General features: G+C 41.0%; 1 protein-coding gene and 1 pseudogene across 4 annotated transcripts in view; one reads left to right on the forward strand and one right to left on the reverse strand.

The window, feature by feature from the left end:
• LOC110532104 (DNA (cytosine-5)-methyltransferase 3B) overlaps positions 1–19098 on the reverse strand; it is a 64918-nt gene extending 45820 nt beyond the window's left edge. Inside the window, exon 1 of one of the 4 annotated variants that reach the window (XM_090184329.1) lies at positions 18925–19098. The gene's annotated coding sequence lies outside the window, so the exon portion shown is untranslated. The other 3 variants (XM_090184328.1, XM_090184326.1, XM_090184327.1) reach the window with 3 other exon arrangements.
• On the forward strand, positions 2768–17674 carry LOC110531179 (COMM domain-containing protein 7-like; annotated as a pseudogene).
• Positions 19099–21923: the final 2825 nt, after the last annotated feature.

Here is a 21923-nt window from a genome sequence, read left to right on the forward strand (position 1 = left end):
TACAAGCTCACAAACTAAACAGAGAGAGAATCTTGAGTCAAATACAAATTCCTTATCTAATCACACAGAATCACTAGCTAAGTGGCCACCTGAATATGTATTATTATAGTATTATAATATTACTATAATACACCAGTGCTACATTTTGGACGTACGTCTTCTACTCAAATGCCCACCACAAAAGTTAGATCTCATGTTTCAAAAATAAGCTTTAACCTCGTTGTCTTTAAGCAACAGTATTGACACTACAATCGGAGCACCAGAGAAGATCCCCACCAAAATAGGCTCTGAAAGCTAATTCACACGTAAAAATACATTTATCGAAAATCCTTTGGATTTGGTGGGAACAAAATTAGTAGCAACAGCTCAAGAAACGACATCAACAATATAGTTCCTCAACATAAAGTGTTCTTCTTCCTGAAGTTCAAGGCCAGGGTTGGGGATACAGGCAGGGATGTAGTGGAGGATAAACTCACGTAAACAACATTTCACAGCTTTTTATTTCTGAAACAGCGTTTACTCACCTTTTTATTTTGTTAATGAGCGTTTACCCACTTATTATTACGTTCCCAGTTTTGATCAAAGCTCAAAACGCTTATATTGTCGATCTTCTTGAGATGTAATCGCGCCTGCCTCTTTGCGAACGAGTGGAATCATGAGTAGTTGTTTGTTTGTTAGGTTTGTGTGCGGATTTGCCTTGTTAGTAGCACATTCCCCACTCTCTCAAACAGCCCTCTCGCGAGTCGCAGCACCTGCAAAAAAAAAAAACTACACCAGCTCGGAGCTGGGCTCAGCAGACCAACGGCACCGACAGACTAGGCTAATGGGTCCGTGACTCAGACATCTCCCAAACAAAGAAAAAACAAGAATCCTGGAAATTTTTTTCATGGTAGCCAAATTGTTTGTGGTGAGCTTGAGAAAGGCTGCAATGCATGCAGCAGGAGGCAGAGGAGACACAGAGAGATAGGAAGCAAGCAGAGAGGACAGTACAGAGGTTCCAAAACTTAAGGTCGGGGCCCAAAGGTTGTGCACAAATTTGTTTACATCCCTGTTTATGTGCATTTCTCCTTTGCCAAAATGATCCATCCAGCTGACAGGTGTGGCATACCAAGATGCTGATTAAACAGCATGATCATTACACAGGTTCACCTTGTGCTGGGGACAATGAAAGGCCACTCTAAAATGTGCAGTTTTGTCACACAACACAATGCCACACGTCTCAAGTTTTGAGAGAGCGTGGAATTGGCATGCTTACTGCAGGAATGTCCACCAGAGCTGTTGCCAGATCATTTTATGTTCCTTTCTCTACCATAAGCCGCCTCCAACATCATTTTTGAGAATTTGGAGGTACGTCAAACCGGCCTCACAACCGCAGACCACGTGTAACCACGCCAGCCCAGGACCTCCACATCTGGCTTCTTCACCTGCTGGATCATCTGAGACCAGCCACCCGGACAGCTGATGAAACTGAGGAGTATTTCTGTCTGTAATAAAGCCCTTTTGTGGGGTAAAACTCATTCTGATTGACTGGGCCTGGCTCCCCCTGGCCCTCCACCCCCTCCCATGGCTGCACCCCTGCCCAGTCGTGAAATCCATAGATTAGGGCCTCATTTGATTTATTTCAAGTAATATACACAAAAATATACACATTTTTCTACGGATGTCTACCCAATGACCTGACAGAGACAATGCAATAATATAGCCTTTTCTATGCTATGTTCACTATTTTTGGCTTTGGAATTTCCATTAAAAAGCTCTAAAATCATTTAATGTAAAAAAAAATAAAAAACTTTAAAAAACAAACTGAACTCAAAAAGCACTATTCCCTCAACACTACTATAGGCCTACATTAAAATGCAATCAATATGCAAATAACAGTTTACAAAAAAACATTGATATCGGTGGTTGTTCGTCTTATCTCGTTAGCCCCCTGACTGAAGTTTACAGCGTACCCACCTTTTTGTTCACCACTACATCACTGGATACAGCACAATGGGCTCATAATGAGGCCCGGGAGCAGACCAGACATGTCCATACACTTCCCCGGGAGTAAACACACACACAGAGGCCGGGAAGGACCTAACAGGTCAACAGTATTGTCAAACATGCCTCTGCAGAGAGAGAGAGGAATTTGTCTCGCAGGATAGTGATTTGACCCCGCTGGAGGGCAATGAGCGAGGTCAGATAAGGCTGGTTGGTGCCTAGTGATCAGGCGGTTACCAAATTGAAATTGTGTGTTGGGGCACTGCTGTCGTTTTGTTTGAGAGATCATTTCAGAGAGATAATTTCAGCCACTGGCTGAATGTTATTATCAACGGGAGGGGCTCAAAAGTCAGCCCTGCAGCACCCCATAAACCAAAGAAGAAGTGAAAGATCACATAGGTGTTACGATGCAACACCTACATCCCCATTTGCATGAATATTCCAGACATTAAAAGAAGAAGCCCATACGCAAGACCAGAAACAGCCAGGGCCACAGGTGCATCCTGCAAACTACGGGGGACACACACTCGGGGACACAAACTCACACACGCACGCTATCTCTCTCTCTCTCTCTCTCTCTCTCTCACACACACACACACACACACACACACACACACACACACACACATCCAAGGAAAGTCTTAATGATCCTCTCTAAATGACTCAAGATTAGTCTCTAAATAAATACATTTTCAACAAGCTTTCAAACCTCTTGTTTTTACTGCTTCTTAAGAAACACATTGAAATGCAAAGCCACATTGTGAAGTTAACACTGGCAAAAGCCATGGCGACTGAGAGGGTGAAGGTAGGAGGTGGAGGGGAGGGTGGGGGGACAATAAGGGGCCACATCAAAGTTCTTTCGGCAGCCTGAATGTCAGAGATTAGGGCTACAACATGAAAGGTTTTTTTTTTTACCCACAGGGGGTGTCACCGCTAACAGCCATTACAATTCTGCAGCCTACCTTTAAATGTACTATTCATAAATTCTGTGTGCAATAAACTATAGGCCTACAGTATTTGTTATATTTGTAAACTCCAAATAGTTCAAACTGGGGCAGAAAAAAATGAAACATGTGGATGTTTTAAAATGAGTGTGTTCACACGTGTGCCTGCATCGCGTATGAGGGGTCCGAAGATTGTTCATGCCATCCCTCGCCACTAAGCACAAAGTATAGTTCTCGAGAGATGAACAACCAAGCCAAAGCAACGAGTTTTTGTTCTTAATTAGAAACGGTATCCGTGAATGTGTGGTTAATAAAAATGTATATTTGGAAATCCCACTACGGTGGGCATGCCTTGAGCAGGCCCAAGCGGGTTCACACGGTGCGGTGTCGGCTACAGTCAAATACGCCAATTATCCTATTACTTTCGCGCTGATGCGTGTGAACTCTCAGAGAATAAAGACCCAACTTCAAAGACTCTGCAAACTTGATATAAAAATCCACGCAGGTGCACAACAGTTTACGAATTCTGTAACACTCAAACGACTAGGCTAGGGTTATAGACCTATTATATTAAGTTTCCGCATTACAATGTAGGCCCATTTGGCCCAGTACATACAATGATTATGAAGGCACATATTGTTACAGAAAACAACTATTCCAAATAAACCATTAAAAAAACGATGTCTCTCTCTCTCTCTGGCATGGCATGGAGTTAGGAAACATGCGCTTGGCTTGTATGAAAAACGTCGCAATCGAACTTGAAATTATTTTGAGGAAATTGTGCCAATGCAATGTAACACTTCGGTAGTCGAGTTCAAGTTGAACCAACGTTTAGATAAACGTCCAAAGACACGCAAAAAAAAAATGAATCACCGTCTTCTTGAAAATCACAAACTAGCCTACTCACGCGTAAAAATGCATTAGATTCCACTCGCAACGTCTGTTGCCAACTGTACAGGCTACTAACTGCGCGACCCAGATCAACTCGGTGAATTTAAACTGCAATATTAAACATTCCGATACAGAACACAATACAGTTCACAGTAAATAGTACATTTCACAGTAAACAGCCCTATATTTGCCATGTTTGAAGATATGTTGGATATTTTCCCTTCCTTCCTTGTCTCCAACTTTCATAATCATACATCCGCGCAACCTTGTTGCATCAATTACATCGAAGTGTGGCATGTCTTTAAGCAAAAAAAAGTGGGAATTAATATGACTCCCAATCGAACAAATGACTGTAAAAGTAAGAAAGTGGTCAAACCTCATGCAGGAATTCTTACGGTCTCAAGCAGCATGCTGCTGTGGCGTAAATTGATCTCCTGAGTGCTGTTTTGCAGAGAGCAGCCCAGGCTACTTGAACACTTATCACGAGAAGGGCAACTGTACAACAAAAAATTACCTGTTGCAGAGGTTGTCATTCGGAAAGAAAGAGGGGGAACAGTTGAAATTGATTGGTCCTCTCTCACTGCTTGGCCCACACTCTACCTACTTCAACCTACACACGCCTTCTTCTTCTTTTTTTTACACTGGCGGAGAATATAAACCGAGTTCTTTACTCCTCAAGCTTGCCTGCTGCAATCTTTTTTCTCCTTTTTTTTTGCAACAGTATTCAGGCGTAACTTTTCCCGGGTCTCGAATCACGCTGTAGCTGAATGAAAAATATATTTACCTTTTCCAGTGTTAACCCTTAATAGACCTACGTTGCATTATACAGCATTTATAAACTGCTCTGCCAATGGTCTAGTTAGTAAGTACCCCACTGGTCATTGTTAGGAGAGTGCGTGTACGTGCAACCGAATGTCCACAATAACAATATATCCAAACATTTGAGGTTGTCACTGAAAAAGGATTGCCCATTCTATTAATTTACTGAAGTCTTATTAAATCCATTGGTATAACAACAAATGCATCATCATAACTGAGCCCATTTAAATTGCGCACATTTGTCTTACATGTTCCTATGTTTTGTATTGTAGCCTATGTAATGTGCTTTGTTCATCCTACCTGCAAACCAAACTTGAATTTGTGAACAAAGCACATTACATAGGCTACATGGGCACAGTTATGATGATGCATTTGTTGTTATACCAATGGATTTAATAAGACTTCAGTAAATTAATAGAATGGGCAATCCTTTTTCAGTGACAACCTCAAATGTTTGGATATATTGTTATTGTGGACATTCGGTTACACGTACACGCACTCTACTAACAAGGACCAGTGGGGTACTTACTAACTAGACCATTGGCAGAGCAGTTGATTATTGATAGGGTTGCAATGGGAGGGTATATTACTGGCAACCTTTGAAGTTTACAAATAAACTACCAGCGTTTTGGTAGCTTTCAAGGATTTTATGTAATTTATCACAAGACATCTAGTGGCATTTTTGGATACTTCAGACTGTCACAGGTGTCTGTAGTCATCGCTGGCCCCCTGTGTGGCCTTATCACATGTAAAATAAGAAGATTTTAAGATAAAAAAAATAGAATGACAAAGCTGTGAAACATTATCCTACTAAATATAACCTATCAATCTTGTGAATACCATTGGTGTTTAATATGAGGGTTTCAGCATAAACAATCCTTTATATTTTGACACACTTGTATTTATTTTACTTGCTTCTGCACTGTCATAATGAAGTGTTTTGTAACACTAAAACTAGTGGCAACTGAACTGCCACCAATGTTACGGAGACAAAACTAACTTTGCTGGAGTTTTGAAACACGTGGGTTGTAAGGGGTTATGAGACCGATTTAAGGTGTGCTGAAACATTCATCCTAAAGTGTTCTGAAACACCACTTAATCAATAGTTGTGGAACACCTTGCAAGAGGCTGGGAGCACTAACACGGAAAATATTGAAAACACTAGTATGGTGTTTCGAGTCCTGTTTAGTGCAGAATTAGATCCCTTCTTCTTGAGTTTCCAAATCCAGTGGAAGGGAGTCCCTCCACTTATCGTGTATTCCCTGCTCTTGTGCTGATGAACTCCTCATTGGTAACTCCAAAAGGAATTATGCTCAAACAAAGGACATGAGAAAATATAGTTTTGTGAAAATACAAATGAATACGTTTGTCCAGGATAATAATGAATGAGTACAAAATTATCTTTCTTTCCTTCTTCATGAGTTTGAGCAAATCTGTTGTGTTGTGACAACGTAGGGTTGGTATACAGAAGATAGCCCTATCAGGTAAAAGACCAAGTCCATATTATGTCAAGAACAGCTCAAATAAGAAAAGAGAAACGACAGTCCATCATTACTTTAAGACATGGTCAGTCAAGTGCAAAGTTTCTTCAAGTGCAGTCACAAAAACCATCAAGCGCTGTGATTAAATTGGCTCTCATGAGGGCAGCCGTAGGAAAGGAAGACCCAGAGTTACCTCTGCTGCAGAGGATAAGTTCATTAGAGTTAACTGCACCCAAAGAAATGCTTCAGAGTTCAAGGAACAGACATATCTCAACATCAACTGTTCAGAGGAGACTGCGTGAATTGGGCCTTCATGGTTGAATTGCTGCAAAGAAACCACTACAAAAGGACACCAATAAGAAGAAGTGACTTGCCTGGGCCAAGAAACACGAGCGATGGACATTAGACTGGTGGAAATCTGTCCTTTGGTCTGATGAGTCCAAATTTTTGAATTTTGGTTCCAACCGCCGTGTCTTTGTGAGACGCAGAGTAGGTGAACGGATGACCTCTGCATGTGTATTTCCCCCCATGAAGCATGGAGCAGAAGGTGCTTTGCTCTTGACACTGTCTGTGATTTATTTAGAATTCAAGGCACACTTAACCAGCATTGCTACCAGACCATTCTGCAGCAATACACCATCCCATCTGGTTTGTGCTTAGTGGGACTATAATTTGTTTTTCAACAGAACAATGACCCAAAACACACCTCCAGGCTGTGTATGTGCTATTTGACCAAGGATAGTGACGGAGTGCTGCATCAGATGACCTGGCATCCACAATCACCCGACCTCAACCCAATAGAGATGGTTTGGGATGAGTTGGACCGCAGAGTGAAGGAAAAGCAGCCAACAAGTACTCAGCATATGTTGGAAAAGCATTCCTCATGAAGCTGATTGAGAGAATGCCAAAAGTGTGCAAAGCTGTCATCGAGCCAATGCCTCTTAATGGCCAATAGATAGCATTAGTAAACCAGGATTTATATTCACATTGGGCAAACCAGACTTCATGGCTAAAACTTTGTAGAGAATACTGAATGAAGATGTACCCCCTCTCAGGCTCCTGAGCCTGGGGGATCTGATGGGACATCTGAATCCGACTTAAGGAGCAAAATATATATATATTTTTTTATATATACTGTATTTTGTTTACTTTTGGAATATTATGAGTATGTTTTTCCCCCTTCCGCTATTATGATCAGTTTTCACCCCATCTAGTAGGTGGCGGCATGCACTTCTAACGTTTGTTTGCGGACCTCCATAATACAATAGAAGAAACAAGTATGGAACGTGTTGAGTTGAATAGCAAGAAAACTAACTTTGAATTTGCTGATCAGTGCACTAGCTGACAGCAACAATTGTGCAACTTCAATTTACTAAAGATACTTTACCAGATTCTGTGAGCAATGACTTTCTGAACATTAACAAATTCAACGAGCAGGTGAGCATTCGATAACGTGAAATTGTCATTTTGAGCATGAACTCAGTACAGTGAGCAAAAGTTAACTGTAAACACTGCAGGGGTATATTCATTCGTCCGATTCTGTTGCAAAACGTTTCAGAACGAAACGGGGCGGGACCTACCTGAATTTGTCCAATAGAAGCTCTCGTTTTCTCTTTGCTTCCGTGTGGTTCTTAAAGGGTGAACGCAATGAATACACCCCTGCAAATATTAGCTGCATGCTTGCTTGTACTTACGAATTGACATAAAGCCTAACTGATTTCGAAACATGCTGCTTTTAGTATGATGCAATGTTTCGAAATGTGTGTAGTTAGGCTATACACGTCCCAGGTCACATGACTAGGTACGGTCATATGATTCATATGAGGTCTGGCCCATCTTACCTAACAACAAAGTAGATCTATGGCAACTATGAATCAATGTACTGAATAGACCAATAAACTCTGTATTCTTAAACTGTTTCTCTGCAGCAATTTACAAGTCTGACTGAGATTGTTTTCAATTTCCTGTTGGAGCCAAAAGAGGTAAACACACTCATGAGGACAGACATATATTATCTTATCCTTAATTGTGTGCTGGACGTGTGAACAGACTGCCACTTGACTGTGTTTCCTTCATTCATTGTGGTGTGTATTTGCAGACGGCCAGGTACCACGTTGCAGCAGCTGAGTGAGTTTGCAGAGGAGAATGGGATGAGTGCAGGCCCTCTGAGAAACCGTATGAAGAGTTTCATGCTGCTTCCCTATGGTGAGACTGACAGACAGCACTCACAAATAAAGAGATTTAGGAATAACTTGTGTATACAACGTGAAATACACCTAAACCAAAATATGGTAAAGAGTCCAGCACATATCTTAGTATATTAGTATATCAATTAGTATATCACTTTTAGAAAGTTTTGCAATTTTTTATGAAATAAAAAAACTGAAATAACTTATTTACATAAGTATTAAGTCCCTTTGCTATGAGACTCTAAATTGAGCTCAGGTTCATCCTGTTTCCATTGATCAGCCTTGAGATGTTTCTACAACTTAATTGGAGTCCACCTGTGGTAAATTCAATTGATTGGACATGATTTGGAAAGGCACGCACTTGTCTATATAAGGTCCCATGGTTAACAGTGCATGTCGGAGCAAAAACCAAGCCATGAGGTCGAAGGAATTGTCCGTAGAGCTCAGAATCAGGATTGTGTCGAGGCACAGATCTGGGGAAGGGTACCAACACATTTCTGCAGCATTGAAGGTCCCCAAGAACACAGTGGCCTCCATCATTCTTAAATGGAAGAAGTTTGGAACCACCAAGACTCTTCCTAGAGCTGCTTCCCAGCCAAACTGAGCAATGGGGGGAGAAGGGCCTTGGTCAGGGAGGTGACCAAGAACCCGATGGTCATCTGACAGAGCTCCTCTGTGGAGATGGGAGAACCTTCCAGAAAGGCAACCATCTCTCAGTAAAATGCACATGATAGCCAGCTTGGATTTTGCCAAAAGGCACCTAAAGCACTCTCAGACCATGAGAGACAAAATTCTCTGGTCTGATGAAACCAAGATTGAACTCTTTGGCCTGAATGCCAAGCGTCACGTCTGGAGGAAACCTGGCACCATCCCTACGGTGAAGCATGGTGGGGGCAGCATCATGCTGTGGGGATGTTTTTTAGCAGCAGGGACTGGGAGGCTAGTCAGGATTGAGGGGAAAGATCAACAGAGAAAAGTACAGAGAGATCCTTGATGAAAACCTGCTCCAGAGAGCTCAGGACCTCAGACTGGGGCTAAGGTTCACCTTCCAACAGGACAACGACCCTAAGCACACAGCCAAGACAACGCAGGAATGGCATCGCGACAATTCTCTGAATGTCCTAGAGTGGCCCAGCCAGAGCCTGGACATGAACCTGATCGAACATCTTTGGAGAGATCTAAAAATAGCTGTGCATCGACGCTCCCAACCAACCTGAGAGGGCTTGAGGGGATCTGCAGAGAAGAATGGAAGAAACTCCCCAAATACAGGCGTGCCAAGCTTGTAGCATCGAGGCTGTAATCGTGGCCAAAGGTGCTTCAACAAAGTATTGAGTAGAGGGTCTGAATACTAAATGTGATATTTTAACAAAACATTTTTTATACATTTCTAAAAATTTCTGAAAACCTGTTTTTACTTTGTCATTATGGGGTATTGTGTGAAGATTGAGGGAAAATGCCATTCAATACATTTTCGAAATAGGCTGTAACATAAGAAAAAGTCAAAGGAAATGAAGACTTCCCGAATGAACTGTAAAATGTGTTCAATTTAATTATGTGGTTACAGCAACCTAAAATGGACAAAGTACATGTTGTAGTTTATTTTAACTCAAAACCAAGATTGGAAGAAAAAAATTCTAGGTGCCCTGAAGAAAAATCTGACGGCAGACCAAGTCTAAGAGGACCTTCTGGCTTTAGGTATGTTGTAATATATATGTAATAAACCCCATGTACACTATAAAAGCTGCAAATACTCCAGTCTCCACAGTCCATATTGATACTGAGCTTTACAGTATCATTAAACAACTTTTAACCATAACTTTTAATTGATAGGATTCAATGATGCCAAGGCAGCCCATTTTTCACAACAGGTATGTTACAACATTTAATATCCTATCCTCCATGTTGGATATTGAATTGAGAAAAAATGTAATTGATTGAATAATTATTTTCAGTGGAGCAGCCACTACCCTGTGTTGTCCAGGCTGGCTGTAGGGCAGACTCTTATGGTCAACCAGCTGGTTGACATGGAGTGGAAGTTTGGTGGTAAGACAAATAACCTTAGGATAGAAGTTCCCTTGCGAATGGTCCACTCTTTTGTGATCCTCCCCACCTTATCGCATAATATGTGTGTGTGTGTTTCACTCATTTATACTGAACAAAAATATGAATTCAATATGCAACAATTTCAAAGATTTTTAGTTACAGTTCATATAAGGAAATCAGTCAATTGAAATAAATTCATTTGGCACTAAACTATGGATTTCACAATACAGATATGCACCGGTTGGTCACAGACACCTTAAAAAAATGTAAATCAGGAAACCAGTCAGTATCAGGTGTGATCACCATTTGCCTCATGCAGTGCGACACCTCTTTCGTATAGAGTTGATCAGGCTGTTGATTGTGGCCTTGTCCGTTGAGAGAAATAAGCTTTTTGTGCATCTGGAACAATTCTGGGATCTTTTATTTCAGCTCATGAAACATGGAACCAACACTTTACATGCTGTGTTTATATTTTTGTTCAGCGTATAATAGATAAATTACCCAATTCCCAGCCTCTCCATGACTACTGTCGTGACGTGACTCATTAATCTGATGACTTATGTATCGAATCAACTATGTTTAATTGTTACGTGATTTAAAGGAGTCATGTAACAATTAACTCATTAGGATTTGGGGCACCGCGGAAGAAGTAGTTCTCCCTAATTGACTTATCGATATAGAATCTAGAGTTTATTTATTAATCATTACCTCATATCGGTCTCATAATTCTGAATGTTGCATACTCCTTGTATCTGCACAAACCCAAGCTTTACTGATCATTCCATACAAATTGACTTAATTGTTTATTTACTAACTAACTAAATGATAAAACAGGATACACACACACGGTATAGGTTATTGATTAGAAACTTAATACGATGAAAATAGGTCCCTAGTGGACTAACGATAATATGACCGTTTATCAAAAGAGGGAGGGGAAAAAGAAAGAGAGACACTCTCTATTGTAACTATGCTCACAGTAATCCTAATACTTTACCCCGAACCGCCGCCCATTTTGGTAAGAAATAATGAATGTTGTAACGGTTTTCTTGAGTTGAAGGAGAGGCGGACCAAAACGCAGCGTGGTTATTATTCATGGTTCTTTAATAAAGAAACTATACATGAATAGACTAACAAAACAATAAACGTGCAAAAACCTAAACAGCCTATTTGGTGAAAACAGAGACAGGAACAATCACCCACAAAACCCAACACCAAACAGGCTACCTAAATATGGTTCCCAATCAGAGACAATGACTAACACCTGCCTCTGATTGAGAACCATATCAGGCCAAACACAGAAATAGACAAACTAGACATGTAACATAGAATGCCCACTCAGATCACACCCTGACCAAACAAAACATAGAAACATACAAAGCAAACTATGGTCAGGGTGTGACAGAATGTATTTACAGTTGAAGTTGGAAGTTTAGATACACCTTAGCCAAATAGTTTAAATCTGAGTTTTTCACAATTCCTGACAAGTAAAAATTCCCTGTTTTAGGTCAGTTAGGATCACCACTTTATTTTAAGAATGTGAAATGTCAGAATAATAGTAGAGAGAATAATTTGAGCTTTTATTTCTTTCATCACATTCCCAGTGGGTCAGACATTTACATACACTCAATTAGTATTTGGTAGCATTGCCTTTAAATTGTTTAACTTGGGTCAAACGTTTTGGGTAGCCTTCCATAAGCTTCCCACTATAAGTTGGGTGAATTTTGGCCCATTCCTCCCGACAGAGGTCGGGACTGAGTCAGGTTTGTAGGCCTCCTTGCGTGCACACGCTTTTTCAGTTTTACCCACACATTTTCTATAGGATTGAGGTCAGGGCTTTGTGATGGCCACTCCAATACCTTGACTTTGTTGTCCTTAGGCCATTTTGCCACAACTTTGGAAGTATGCTTGGGGTCATTGTCCATTTGGAAGACCAAAGTTTTAACTTTCTGACTGATGTCTTGAGATGTTGCTTCAATATATCTACATAATTTTCCGTCCTCATGATCCAATCTATTTTGTGAAGTGCACCAGTCCCTCCTGCAGCAAAGCACCCCCACAACATGATGCTGCCACCCCCGTGTCTTCACGGTTGAAACGGTGTTCTTCAACTAGCAAGCCTCCCTCTTTTTCCTCCAAACATGGCGAAGGTCATTATGGCCTAACAGTTCTGTTTTTGTTTCATCAGACCAGAGGACATTTCTCCAAAAAGTACAATCTTCGTCCCCATGTGCAGTTGCAAACCATAGTCTGGCTTTTTTATGGCGGTTTTGGAGCAGTGGCTTCTTCCTTCCTGAGAGGCCTTTCAGGTTATGTTGATATAGGACTCGTTTTACTGTGGATATAGATTCTTTTGTACCTGTTTCCTCCAGCATCTTCACAAGGTCCTTTGCTGCTGTTCTGGGATTGATTTGCACTTTTCGCACCAAAGTATGTTAATCTCTAGGAGACAGAACGCGTCTCCTTCCTGAGCGGTATGATGGCTGCGTGGTCCCATGGTGTTTATACTTGCGTACTATTGTTTGTACAGATGAACGTGATACCTTCAGGCGTTTGGAAATTGCTCCCAAGGATGATCCAGACTTTTTTTTTCTGAGGTCTTGGCTGATTTCTTTTGATTTTCCCATTATGTCAAGCAGAGGCATTGAGTTTGAAGGTAGGCCTTGAAATACATCCACAGGTAAACCTCCAATTGACTCAAATTATGTCAATTAGCCTATCAGAAGCTTCTAAAGCCATGATATCATTTTCTGGAATTTTCCAAGCTGTTTAAAGGCACAGTCAACTTAGTGTGTGTAAACTTATGACCAATTGGAATTGTGAAACTGTGAATAAGTGAAAAAACCTGTCTGTAAACATGACTTGTGTCATGCACACAGTAGATGTCCTAACCGACTTGCCAAAACTATAGTTTGTGAACAAGAAATGTATAGACTGGTTGAAAAATGAGTTTTAATGACTCCAACCTAAGTGCATGTAGTCTTCCGACTTCAACTGTACCTACACTATATCGGTATGCACCGCAGTTTTGACATCGGTTTTTAACATCAGCGTTAAACTAGACATCGGTCAGATACCGATGTTGGCATTTTTAGCTAATATCATCCATTCCGATATGTTCAACAACTATATCGTACATCCCTAATTCCAAAGGGTTCACATACTTTTTCTTGCCACTGTACAGTTTACAGCAGGTATAAATGATGCTGAAAAAGCCCTCAACAGTGCAGTACAAATTATGTATTTTTTTAAGTTTAAAAAAAAGTGAAAATCTTTGGAGAAAGTAGTATGCATAGTAATAGTAAACATAGTAATAGAGCTGAATGTGCTATGTCAAGAATGACCGTTTACAGATATAAAGTGTCTTAGGTCTTACAATTATAAAGTGGATAGTGTCTTGGTCGTGCAGTTGAATAAAATGGTATATAAATGGGACCGCAGCATTGACTGTGTGTGAGTGAAAATGTGGGGCACTAAAATGTGAGGCACTAACATATCTACATGAAGCATGGATTGTAGACTATTACGTTCCTCTGGTGCACAAGACGAGAAGGCAGTCGTATGCAACATATTTCTCAGGCATGCTGTTTGCATGTCTGTAATCCATGCATCTAGGAGACTTGGCTGAAGCCAAGCTAATGGTGTTTACTTTCAAATGCATGTCTCTTGATAGTTACACGAAACCCAAACCGGCTGCGCGCGTGCACCATCGTTGCTACATGTATTTTGTCCCCCCACACCAAACGCGATCACGACACGCAGGTTAAAATATCAAAACAAACTCTGAACCAATTATATTAATTTGGGGACAGGTCGAAAAGCATTAAACATGTATGGCAATTTAGCTAGCTAGCTTCCACTTGCTAGCTAATTTGTCCTATTTAGCTAGCTTGCTGTTGCTAGCTAATTGATCCTGGATGTAAACATTGAGTTATTTTACCTGAAATGCACAAGGTCCTCTACTCTGACAATTAATCCACACATAAAACGGTCAACTGAGTATTTTCTAGTCATCTCTCTTCCTTCCAGGCTTTTTCTTCTCTTGACTCTATAATGCGATTGGTAACTTTCATAAATTAGGTGCAATGCCGCCACTGACCTTGTTCGTCTTCCAGTCACCCACCTGGGTATAACTAATGAGGAGATGGCACGTGGGTACCTGCTTCTATAAACCAATGAGGAGATGGGAGAGGCAGGACTTGCAGTGCGATCTGCGTCAGAAATAGGAATGATTTCTATTTTATCCCTTGGCAACGCAGACGCTCGTTGGCGCAATAATGGAATAACAGATTTCTAAATGCATTTTACAACGCTCGGGCATTCGACGTGAGCGGTGTAGTCAGCCTGTTAGAAGTGCTGATGAAGTACAATATGAACAATGTGCAATAAGGCATTGCGATTGAATGCTGTCTGTCTCCACAGTGACCGTTGGGACGAGTGAACTTCAGAAGGTTGGGAACATATTTCTACAGGTATTTATGTCGTCGTAATGATTTCTATTAAATCCATGTATAAATTGACCATGTTATCAAATATGGTGTGTATCTATTCAGTGTGTATCTACCGTCTTCTAGACCATAAACTCATAGCTTTGATTATTTTAAGATTGATAGACAGTCATGTTTTTGAAAGAAGTTTGAATTATGCAATTTCCAGCTTTATGGGCTAACTGACAGACTGAGGGTGTGAGAGACCGCTATGATGACAGACTTATGGCGTCCGCATGCTTTCCATCCAAAACAGTTTGGAACAGCTTGTGCATATATTACGATGGCATTTTTGATGTTTTGTTTTCGTGAATACAAACATTTTTCTCGAGGCAAACCAAAGTCCCTTCATCGGTGATTGGTCAACAGTAGGGATTCATAAATGAAGTATTTGTCTTTCAATGAGAGACAAAACATATTCATGCACATTTTTTCACTTGAGAAGTACTGCACCAAACATCTGAGTTAGATTTAAAATTGCGTGATTAAGATTTCCTCAGCAAAAACGCAAAGCTGTCATCAAGGCTACTTTGAAGAATCTCATATAAAATAGATTTTGATTTGTTTAACACTTTTTTTGCTTACAACATGATTCCATATGTGTTATTTCATAGTTTTGATGTCTTTACTATTATTATACAATGTAGAAAATAGTTTTAAAAAATAAAGAAAAACCCTTGAATGAGTAGATGTCCAAACTTTTGACTGGTACTGTATTTCTTGAGTTATCTTAGATTAATTCAGACTATTTTGAAGCAGTCTCACTGGCTACAGCGTCTCAAGATGGACAAACGGTACTATTGCTGCTTTTTTTTTTTTTTAATTCAAGCTTAGTTCACCTAGCCTTTTAGCCTCTAGTTTTCATGGTTTGTTTTCCTACATGTGTCAGAATTCCTGCGGCCTGCCAAGTACTGTCTTTCTCTCATGGCTTCAGCCACTTTGATTTGTTGACATAAATGTGTCCACACATAGTGTAAGTAACACTCTGAATGAGGAAGGCCCTAAAAAATGTGCAGGCTATAGCCTGTTTATAGCCTCGTACTATTTTATTTGTATTTATTTGTACTTTTTAACTGCATAGTTGGGAAAGGGCTCGTAAGTAAGCACTTCACGGTAAAGTGTACACTTGTTTTATTTGACACATCTGAATTTTTATTTTATTTAATTTGAATGAGCATAGCGTGACCATATTACTAGCACCAGCGCTGGGGAGTAACAGATTGCAAAAATATTGTAATCAAATTAGATAATTACTTTTAAATTCAGAAAGGATTGTTGCAACAACAACAACAAAAATCGGACACCTTTCTGTTTTCTCAATGACATTTAAATCCGTATTGAAAAAAGGCGCAGGTTTACGTTTTTCCATCTGAGCGAGTCTGACCACAAGTCAGAGACCACTATGACACACCAATGCGTTTGATGGATTGTGGGAAAAGAGCAGGAACAGGATTTTAATAGGCTACAGTCCAAGCTATGTCTTCCAATGGTGTGACTGCTGTCGACATCATCCAAAGATTATCCAACTTGAAGAAATACCCTTACAGGCCATTTTGAGCCTGTAATCGAACCCAAATGCTGATGCTCCAGATACTCAATTAGTCTAAAGAAGATCAATAAGCCTTTTAAAATGATAAACTTGGATTAGCTAACACATCATGCCATTGGAACACAGGAGTGATGGATGCTAAAAATGGGCCTCTGTAGTCCTACAGTTTGTAGATGTTTCCAGCTACAATAGTCATTTACAACATTAACGATGTCTACACTCTATTTCTGATCAATTTGATGTTATTTTAATGGACAAAAAAAAGTGCTTTTCTTTCAAAAACAAGGACCTTTCTAAGTGACCCCAAACTTTTGAACAGTAGTGTATCTCATTCAATTGGTAATATTAATTTGTCCTCTTCTAATGCCTCTTAGAGGGAAAGTAATCAGATTACGTTACTGAGTTTGGGTAATCCAAAAGTGGTTACCAATTACAATTTTGGACATGTGACTAGTAACCCTGACTAGCACAATATACAGAATCTGTCCATGTTCATAATTTCGAGGAAATTGGCACATTGCAGTGTTCTACACTATTTGAAAATATCTCTACGTCTCTTCCAGCTTAAGTTGGTCATCAGAAAGGGGCACTCAACTGAAAATGTCTACATGGGTGAAGCGTGAATAGAGTGCAATTTGGGACGTACAATGAGTTCAAAATAGAACATACAGAATCTGAAGGAAACGTCCAGATTCTCACATACCATTAAACGATTTCAATATTTTGTCTTTTGAAATGTGCACAGTTGTTTTTCGCAGTAGAGGCTTTGTGTGCATGAGAAAGTCTTTGCGGGTGTGTTTTGAATTGTAACCCAATTACTTTAATTCCATTGGCTGTCACTACAAGTGACGTGAGGCATACATGTAACTGTTTTTTTGTTGTTGCAATCTTTAATCATTTGTATCACATATTTGCTTCAGTTCATTTTGTTTGTTTTATTAAGTATTCAGATGTCATATTGGTCTGCTGTAGGTATTCACATAATGATGAATGAATGCTAGAAATTCTGAACAATATCCTCAGACACAGCAAGATTATTACGCTGACATAGAAGATACTATTGAATTGGCTCTAATAACAGGTTTCGGTAGCTATTCCACTGACAGCATAATGAGAGAGAGGGGCATGTGCATACTAGTTGTCACGCCATCCTACTTCTGTACCTTAATTATCCAACTAGTCGCATCAAATGTACACCCAAATATGTTCTACTGTCATTTGAGCCCGCAGCAATGACCTGCCAGTTGTGGGCATTCTACATTCATTACATGTTTTGAAAGTGTTTTTGTGAAATAAGAGCTAGAAGCAGAAAACAACCAAACACTGCTTGCATTGCTTGATGGTTACATTGTCATAATAACCAATAGGGTGTTGATCAGAATATGTGATATGTTTTTGGAGAAATACAAGCTTGGGGAAAATGCAATGTCTTTGTTTCTGTAAATGTATATAATCAAGCACTTTTAAGAGTGTATATTAGGTAGCCTATAGTTTTTTAAATGATCAGGCATGGCTCTGCACGTTTAATGATGTCACCAATTCATTTGATTACTCATTCATTCATGTCGGGTTTGATATCTTTACTTCTGCCTGGTCTTAGTCTTGCTCACGTTTTACTTTCTGTAGTTCTTGGCCTTGTCCCAAAAATCTGGGTTATAATGTTTTTCATTCTACGTGGTGGATTTTTCTTTTGTCAAACTGTATTGCGACAAAAGATAGAAGCGGTGTTTTTCGAATGATTTATGATTGCCGAATCCTTTTGAAAGTACCTGGAGCACGTGATTTCATCACGTAACTATAAATAGTTAATTCTAAATGCATACTGCTTGCTAAATCTATTTTTCAACTATAACAATGTTTTTTCTTGCAGGACATCTTGAGTTTCAAAGTTGCCTGAATTGCTTTGTCTTGCTTTTCTAGTTGACTTGATGCAAGTTTCACCATTCATTTTTTTCAGATCTACGGGAGTGCAAATCACGTTGGCCACTGTTTTTATCGACACGACCGTTCAGTCGAAACGCACAATAGCAGGCATTTGTTGCACCTATTTTCTATGCGAACTTTCTAAATGGCGACCCTAAAAAATACAAAAAGAATCACTGGACAAGTTAAGGAAAACGTCTATTTTCCCTTCTCTCATTCTCACTTGTATAATTATGTTCCTTTATTCCCCTTCACACACCATGCCTGTTCCTCTTTGATATTCCTTGTTGTAGAACTAAAACACAAATTAGGCTTTTAAACAATTCTTAAGTCCAGTGTTATACTCAGTTTACATATGAATTCAATAGAGAACTTGGATATGATTACAGTGAAGGACTATACCTATAAAACAAAATATGAGATATATTGATACGTGGTGCCGTTTTGAAAAGGGGAGGAAGGGTGGATAGTTTTTCACCTATTCATGTTCTCAGAAATCCACCTGTATCTCATAAACCCAGCTGTGTACTCCCATTTCCAGTGTATTCTATTGAGGAAATTCCCCGTGTCAAGTAATATCCATAATAATTAATATGAAAGCAAACACTTTCTTACTTGTATGATTGAGACTGCCAGGCTGATTTAAAGAGGGGATTCCTCTCGCGGGTTTCTGAAGAAGGAATTTATGCAATTTCTCAATAAAGAAATGAGTCGGTGAAATACATGTCTTTCCCAGTTAGATCAGACAGATTACAGTGTCTCGCCCAATGACGCCAAAGCCCACCTGCCAACCAGCCACCTGCAGGGTGTGTGTGTGTGTGTGTGTGTGTGTGTGTGTGTGTGTGTGTGTGTGTGTGTGTGTGTGTGTGTGTGTGTGTGTGTGTGTGTGTGTGTGTGTGTGTGTGTGTGTGTGTGAGAGAGAGAGAGAGAGACGGAGAATACCGTTGGTGAGCACAGCACAGAAGAGGAAGTAGAAGCTTGGTTCAGGTTAGTTATTTCACAGAACCTACTGCGATTACTCATACCTTTCATACTTCGTTGAATGTGCTATTTGAGAAGTTTCACAGCTGGTTGTATCCCCTGGGTGCATCCCCTGAGAGACACCGTATCGATGCAATAGATCAAATACCTCATTGATGTATGTATGTGGCTCATTTGTTGAACATTTACACGTGGTTCAACATCACTCTCGATCTCATCTTGCCCCTAGGATATGTATGAGGGTGTGTTATCTAGTTAAGAATTTCCAGAATGTTTAAAAAGCAACTTCCCCCGACTTACTGTGTTGTTACCCGAGGGAGTGTGTCAAATCATATAACATTCCCCTAAGGGTGTGCAGTTCATGCTTTTTATGCAAATACATGTTTTTGCTCTATGAGAGAGAGAGTCGACTCTGTGGAAATCTAGGCTTACGTAGTGCCAAGGTCTGGGATTTCTGAGACTAGCTCCCGGAAGTTTCCACAGTCTCACATGACAAGAAAGGGAAAGCAGCCATGCATCCATCAACTTTTAGTCTGGGAGCTCATTTTTAGGCCAGGTGCTGATGTGCTAAACCACCGTCCTTCTGGAGGAATAGAGGGAAACACTAGTCTTCCCAGAGTCCTTTGAGAGAAATGTGGCTATTTTCTTCCATTACCAGTGCCACTATACTCATACCAGATTTACACTATAGGGCCAACCTGAATCGTACTACAATGTAAACGGGTTGCAGCACATTTGACAGTAACTTATAAGCAACTAGTGGTAAGGTACTGTATTTCATATTACATGAGTGGCAGGGTAGCCTAGTGGTTAGAGTGTTAGACTAGTAACCAGAAGGTTGCAAGTTCAAACCCCTGAGCTGACAAGGTTGACGTCACTGGCTTTCTAGACACTACCGATCTATGTTTAATTTTTATTTTGTTTTGTCTTGATCATACACACCTGGTTTCTATTCCATTAATTATGTTCCTTATTTTAACCCTCTGATTTCCCTCTCTGTTTTGTGCGTTATTGTTTGTCATGTGGGTTCTCGTTGTTCGTGCTTGGGATTATTTGTATTTGTTCCTTGTTACTTATTTTGGAGTACATTTTGGATGGTTACTCAGAACTGTGTCCTGTGCCTGACTCTGCATTTTTTCATTTGACCAACATCCTCACAGAATAATGCACCAACAAATGGAGTCAGCAGGTACAGCCAGCCCTCCTCTCCCAATGGAGGAGTGTGTTCAGCAGCACGTGACCATGTTACAGAGTCTCGGTACAGCCATGGATCGCTTGCTGCAAACCATGTACCGATGGGAGAGAGGGGGTTTTCCGGTTCACCCATCAGCACCTTCCCAGCTCTCACATCAACCGATCCAGAGATCCATACTTCCTTCATCAGAATCCAGTGGGATTCGACTCTCGCTCCCGGGAGCATATGATGGAACGGCTGCCGGGTGCCAGGGGTTCCTACTCCAGCTGGAGCTCTACCTAGCAACTGTTCAGCCAGCTCCCTCAGGACGCGAGAGAGTGAGCGCCCTCATCTCTTGTCTGACTGGAAAAGCACTGGTCTGGGACAACGCCATCTGGGGAGAAGGAGGCCCAACGTTGGACAACTACGTTTCGATCATCCACCTGAGGGGAGAGCGGCGGGGGAACGTTTGTTCCATTTTAGACAAGGGATGAGGAGCGCTCATGACTTCGCTCTGGATTTTAGAACTGTGGCCGCTGGCGCAGGATTGAATGAGCGGGCCCTGATCGACCGCTACAGGTGTAGTTTACGTGAGGAAGTTCGTAGGGAGTTAGCCTGCAGGGACACCACCCTTAATCTGGACCAGCTGGTGGACTTATCCATCCGGCTGGACAACCTGTTGGCATCCCGCGGACGTCCAAATCGGGGTCCATCAGTTCCATCCCCCAGCACCTCTGATCCTACCCCGATGGAGCTGGGAGGTACTGCTATGAGGGGGACCGGAGGGGGGACCGTTCCCTGCACCAACTGTGGCCGCAGAGGACACACTGCTGGTCAGTGCTGGGGAGGTTTCCCAGGTAATCGAGGTGGCAGGCGGAGCACTGGTGGATCATCTCAGGTGAGTAGGCACACGCCTCACCCAGAGCTCCCTGTTGCACACATGTGGTTGTATGTAGCCTTTCCTGAGTTTTCCCAGCATAAGGCGCTAGTAGATTCAGGCACAGCTGGGAACTTTATTGATCGTACCTTTGCACTTAGTTTAGGGATTCCTATTGTTCCTGTTGATGTCCCCTTCCCTGTACATGCCTTAGATAGTTGTCCATTGGGGTCAGGGCTAATCAGGGAGGTCACAGCTCCACTCCGTATGATAACGCAGGAGAATCATGAGGAGAGAATTAGTCTCTTTCTGATTGACTCCTGCGTTTCTTGTTGTGTTGGACCTTCCCTGGTTGGCCTCTCATGATCATATTATTTTGTGGCAACAGAGGGCTCTCAAGGGATGGTCTTGTCAGTGCTCAGGGAGGTGTGTAGGTGTTTCCTTAGGTGCCACTACGGTGGAGAGTCCAAACCAGGTATCCACCATGCACATTCCCCCCCGAATATGTTGATTTGGCTCTCGCCTTCTGTAAAAAGAAGGCAACTCAACTACCACCCCATCGACGGGGGGATTGTGCGATAA

The sequence above is a fragment of the Oncorhynchus mykiss genome, chromosome 9 (assembly GCF_057628025.1).
Source record: "Oncorhynchus mykiss isolate SJ-2025 chromosome 9, ASM5762802v1, whole genome shotgun sequence".
NCBI classification, from domain to species: domain Eukaryota; kingdom Metazoa; phylum Chordata; class Actinopteri; order Salmoniformes; family Salmonidae; genus Oncorhynchus; species Oncorhynchus mykiss.